Below are 6520 nucleotides of genomic sequence, written 5' to 3' on the forward strand. Positions count from 1 at the left end.
TGGCTATGTTTGGATAGCAAATTTTTTCAAAAAAAATTTCGATTGTATCATAAACCCATTTTTCAATCCACCTTTTATATTTTCAATTATTTTTTTATCTCACATACATCACATCACAAAAATTGCTACAGTTGAAGGGTATAAAAAGTTACCATGATGTGATGTATGTGATAGAAAAGTTACCATGGTGTGATGTATGTTACATAAAAGTTACCATGGTATGATGTATGTGATAGAAAAGTTACTAGACGTAAGCTTTCTTGCATGTTTTACTGGGTGCTACCAATGGTGCATGGTATAGAAAAGTTACCATGGTGTGATGTATGCTATAGAAAAGTTCTCCAGATCATTCAACTTAGGTGGTAGCTTGTTTTGGATAATGGCACTGCATTCTTCGGTTAGTGCTATTGTCTTGCAATTTTCAATTTGCTTTTAGAAGTCATGATCTTCCTGAGAAATTTCGCATACGAAGAAATCTGCAAAATCGTATCGACAATAGGAATATTAATATGTAATTGGTTGAAATTTTCAAAATTCTTGTCAAATTTATTAGGTTTAAGTCTTTGAGGAAATGGCATTGGCGAAGGGATAGGAATGGTAGAAGAAGATAAAGGTTGATCAACAACTTGATTTTCCCTATTTTTCTCCTCCACACATGTCTCTTGATCCTCCCTTTCATTTTCTTTTTCTTCACTGTCATGTGTCCTCTTACTTTTCACTACTGAAGGGTAATGACTTTAACATGTTTCCTCGGATTCATCTCTGTTTTATTCAGTAACTCTTCTTGGCTCCTATTATTAATAGAGTTGGAAACTTGACCTGTTTGGATCTCAACATTTCTATACATAGTTGTAAGTTGGTTCATTATACCCTCAATTCTTTCAAATCTTTGGATAGTCGCACTAGCTAACTTATCAATTTTATCATTAAATACGTTGGCTAGTCTTTCAATTATCATCTCCCAAACTGATTTATTCTCCATATTTGGTTGCTTTTATTGGAATTTCGATGGATCATCATTCATCCAAATTTTGGATGATTTCTCCATCCCGAGTTATATATGTTGGAATAGGAGTTGTTTTGACTAGTCCAATTATAATTAACAAATTGTACCTGCTCATTTTCAACACAAACGTTAGTATCATACTCTCCTCTATATATATTACAACAAGCAACACCTATATTAGTTGTAGAGTTAGAATTAACTCTGATTCGTTTGCTTAATGATTTAACCACATTATTTATTTGGCCACTCAACATATTAAGAGTGCCCATTTCAATCATAACTGCTTGCCATCTAGAGTTATCTCTTCATTCACCTATTGATAGTTATTTGCTACCATCTTCTCTATCAAGTTTTGAGTTTCTTGAAATGATTTATCCATTAAACCTCCATATGTGGTTGCATCAATTGCAGTTTTAGTCAAGAAATTTAAACCATTATAGAAGATTTGGACAATAAATCAATCAGACAGTCTATCGTGTGGACATTTTCTTAGCACATCTCTAAATCTTTCTCATGCTTCATACAATGATTCACCCTCTTGTTGGATAAAATTAGTTATGTTCATTATAAATTTAACCATTTTACCCGGTAAAAAATATTTATTCAAAAATACTCCAAATAAATCATCTTATGTGGTGAAAGTATTTGGACCATAAAAATGCAACCAAACTTTGGCTTTATCAAGTAAAAAAAAATGGAAACAATCTTAGTCTAATAGCATCCTCGCTCACGCCATTCATTTTAATGGTATCACATATTTCTAAAAATATGACCATGTGTGCATTTGGATCCTCTATGACATTACCTCCAAATTGAAATTGTTGAATCATTTGAATGAGTGATGATTTCGTTTGTGACTCTTGTGTCCCCGATAGAGTAAAATCTCTAAGAGTTCGCCTATTTGTATTTTTTTCATCATTTTTTCTTCAAAAGGCAACTCAATAGATATTTCCTCTATATGTTGTTGTTGTTGTTGTTGATGTTCTTCCTTTTATGATGTATACCTTATTTGTCTTCGTAGTATCTTTTCAATTTTCAGATCAAAAGATGCAACTACAAACAAAAAGATGAAATATAAGGTAATAGGTATATAACAAAAACAAATAAAATTTCTATACTAACTATTAACACGTAATTTAACTAAACTAATAATAAGTGTCTAAATTAATAAAACTTGCTATACCCTAATATTGCCACTTCCTGACAGCGGTACCAAAAATTTGATTGGCTCTTAATACAAGTACAAGTTTAATTTCAAAATACATCTGTTTGACTGCAAATATACAGTCAAGTAATAGTTTGTGGCATATATCGAGTCGATTTCATGAAGAGCAACTAATAGAAGAACTAGATCCTCATTTACTCTATTATTAAGACTTACTATCAAATAAAACAATAAAAATCATGATATTTACTAATTAACTAACTTAACTATGTAATTTGTAAGATAACAATGTAGACATATCACTAAATACTTGAATTTAAGGATGTAGAGTCCACTTATGACGCAAAAGATACAAATGAATAGATTTACCTCATGTTACTACTCATGTTTCGTTAGAAATTCATTTCCATATTTACCAAAAGTCATTCTCATAATGTAGTGGTTTAGACTAATCTAGTTTTTCCTATTCTCATGGTGAATAATTACATCTATCCTTTTGCTTTTCATGAAATGCAAAGATAATCCACTCAAGTGCACCTATATTTTCATGAGTTTACTCTTTAAATTCCATTTATGTGGTTCCATAATTATTATCAATTTTCATTGAATAACAACAACTAAAAACTTACCATTGGTGATCAAACAATAACAAGTAATAATCATGCATAAATGGATAAGTTAATTAAGAGATAGCAAGTGTAAATCATATTCAACTCATATCAAATAGTCATAAGTTTCATCTACTCCCTAGATCTAACAATTTAGCTACTCATGTGATATAAAGTAAGAAAGAACATAACTTCATTGCATATTGAATTACAAGTAAAGAAAAACGTGGAGAAAACTTAGCTAAGGTGATGAACAAACTCTCAAATATTCTATTGCTTCAACAAAATGAGTTGTAAAATAAATTCTCCATGAGTTTCTTAAAGTTCCTAGCTAGAGAGAATAAGAAAAGACTAAAACTAAACTATTAAACTAAAATCTGATAATTATTCTCTCCTATTCTTTTCAATGATTCTTACACATATAGTGTTAAAAGAGCCAAAAAGTAACAAATGATATGACATAAAGTTTCCTTTTCTCTTCCCTAAAGATTCTTGAGCATGTGCAGTTGAAATTCTATGCTGGAATTGAGTTGGAAAGAAGTGTGAAAACAGAGTAAGTTGCAGAGAAACAGGGCATAATACGCGACCTGAGTCCGTGTATTCAGAGGGTGCATATTCAGTTTTGGTGCATTTTCCTACTTCTTTTTCACTCTAGTTCACCTCTAAGATCACATGCAAGATATTCATATTATTGTTCATGTCTATCACCGATAATGCTTGCATGTTGTGTCCTATTTTCTTTCCAATTTGTCATTGAATCATGCACTAAAGGAGCTTAAGCGATCTTGTCTCGATCCAACATTTATATCATGACTCAACTCCTACAATTATAACCAAAATTGCATATTAATCTGGTCAAATGAAACTTACAAAATTTAGAGACTTAGAGAGTAAGTTACACCTTAAAAAATCCTAGTTTATACCATAAATAAACATATAATGCTACTAATAACCATATATAATAAACACTTATCAGTCCCAAAATCCTAACTAATAAAGACAGTCCAAGCTATATGAGCTAGTCCACTTCTTAACTAAAAAATGACCTAAATAATAACTAAACTAATAAAACTCAAGCTGAAAAATGCAGCCTAACAAGGCTCGTCGTCACAAATGACACCTAGACAATTAACAACTTGAATCTTCCTCATGGCCCACGGTAGACACTTCAATTGAGTCTTGAACAACTCGAACCATTACTTGCAGTGACTCGTGGAAGCGTTTGGCCTAAACTCGCATCGTGGAACCCATTGGAACTATCACGGACCCAACTTAAGTGCATGGATCGACCCAGATAGTCTTGGATATACTACATCAGCCCCCTTCTTTTGAAAAGGATTTGTCCTCAAATCGACCTCATCATCTGCAAGAAAAGGACTCAAGTCAAAAAAATTGAAGGTGGCACTAACTTCACACTGACATGGTAACTCGAGTTTGTAGACATTGGCTCCGTTTGGACTGTGGTTTTACTTTACTTAGTTTACTTTGTCAAAACAATATTTCAAAATAGTGTTTGGACATGTCAGACTACATTTCTCGGTTGCCTTTGTGATTTTGCCCGGACCATTTGCTGGTTAACCCCACAAACTCATTAAACGGAGTGAAATTCCTCCATCACGTGAAGAGTTTAGAAAAGCGAATTTAATATCCCATCAAGGTGAAGACACCCATGATTTGTTTGGACGTATCCTCCCGTTGGGAATTCTAACAAAACGACACCAAGTTCCTTCGTTTAATTTTTTTGTCCTTCCAAAACCTCCCTATAAGTCTCTCTCCTCTTGCAGAAGAGGTCACCCATAGCCAACGGAATCCGCTTCTGGTGCAAACAAGTAAAAGTGGGTACCGCATTAATTGTGAGTGGATTAAGCGCTTATTTTGTGTACGGTGGGTTTCAACGAAGAAGGATACATCCAGATCGCCGGCGCCGGGCAGTGCAAACGGAAGCAGAGACCGAATGCAGAAATAAGAAATCCAGTAATTTGAGGCTTGATTCAAAGGCCAAATTCATACCAGGGCAACCGTCAGATTTGGCAGGTATTCATCTTGTTTATATCAATTCCTGTCGGCAATTGGAACAAAAAATTTTCCTGAGTTATTTTAATAATTTGAACTGGGCACTTAATTTAGTCGATGTCCCAAGATTCTGCCTATCATTTTTGCGAGCTTCTCAAAACAACGGGGTAGAGTTCTTCGACGGAAAAACTAATTCGTCAGCCGTGCAGGGTAGATCCATGTCTAGTGTTTGTGATGGAGCATCTTTAGTATGATATCCCTCCGGTGCAAAATTTCTCACTCATAATTTCTGTAGTACAAGAGTCATTTCACAATCATTAATAATTTCAAATCTATACAGTCTTGGACTTCTTTTGTTTCTTTAATTTATCGACTTAAATTATAGGACGTTGGTTGTGAAATTGGATCAAATATATTAGCATGTGTCGTTGTTGTGAAAAAGTTGCCCAAATATAATTCGCCAGAATTTGGATTTCATGATTAACTTTTAATAATTTCTAATAATCAGGTGCAACTTTTGGGTTTGGAAATTAATTCCCCAATCAGAGCAATTATGCCGCACTTAAGCATATTCGATACTGCCAAATTGCTTATATGATGAATTCCTTGCTGCTGGTACAACTTTGATTATGTCGTTCTCATTTCGCTTATTATTTATCTAATTTTACGGTGGCTTCAATATGGCTGAGTAAACAGGTTAGGGATTTCATTCGCCATACCTGCTTGAATCTCCATCTTCCATGCTTGTTCATACATTTGTTAGGATTCTATAATCCATTTATCATGTCTCATAAACCTTTGGACTGGTTTATCATTCGATTAGATACCAAATACAGTTCAAAAGTTTCTGATGCATGGTTTTGCTACGGTGAACTAAGTAAACCCAATAACAGTCCAAATGTTATAAAGTGTCTTAATAATCACAGCCCTGAAAATGTCATACAATCAGCTACATTACTAGAAGTCTGATTTATAGCTTATATAAGAAGAGTTTTGCCAAACCTTGCATCTATAGCCGGCCATATTAAGAAATACAGTAGGACCACATACATGCCCCAACAGATTTCAATTATACACTAATAGACTTTTTGGTATTGGAAACCCAGTTGTTGTAGCAACTCCACATTTATGTCGTCTGACATTTCTCAAATACTACCTCCAAACTAATGCAGTCAATCTACCAGCCGCAAGAATTTGAATTTGCTGATTTATGATCTGGTCTGAGGTCCGTGCATGTCATGACCTTTTGACAGTGATAGAGCACCAGTAAATGCCCAACAAGCGGAGGAGATCACTGTCCGGTCCAAATACTCCGGCCCGTCTTTCCAAAGCTTCATCTGTCCACTCCATCACAGACTCGAACGACTACATCCAGTCCCTTGTCAACTACTTCAGAGTAAGTTTTTAAATTATTAAAAACAAACCTATGCAGTCACATCAGGGGATTCATCTATCTCAACTAAAAATTTGTTTTGCTGCCAAGTTCATTTCCTGTGTACTTATATTTGGCATGCATATGACATTTATTGGCTGCCCATGCGAGTTTAATTCAATAAGGAAGCATACTTATGGGATATGTGACCATGAATGCAGGTCAATCTTGGACTATATCTGATTTTCATAGTAATCATAATCTGATTTCAGCAGCCTTTTCTTAGACTATCACTTTGTCCCAATTAAAAACATCGTTAGTACTTCGCTATATGAATTTAGGGGGTGCAAATGCCT

At 34.2% G+C, this 6520-nt stretch overlaps 1 non-coding gene across 1 annotated transcript; it reads left to right on the plus strand.

Annotated features, from left to right (window-relative positions):
* Nucleotides 1–1473: 1473 nt before the first annotated feature.
* Nucleotides 1474–1580, plus strand: LOC113772630. Its single transcript, XR_003468598.1, has one exon. It is a non-coding gene; the product is annotated as a small nucleolar RNA R71 (small nucleolar RNA).
* The last annotated feature ends 4940 nt before the right edge of the window (nucleotides 1581–6520 follow it).

The sequence above is a fragment of the Coffea eugenioides genome, chromosome 5, assembly GCF_003713205.1.
Source record: "Coffea eugenioides isolate CCC68of chromosome 5, Ceug_1.0, whole genome shotgun sequence".
In the NCBI taxonomy this organism is placed as follows: domain Eukaryota; kingdom Viridiplantae; phylum Streptophyta; class Magnoliopsida; order Gentianales; family Rubiaceae; genus Coffea; species Coffea eugenioides.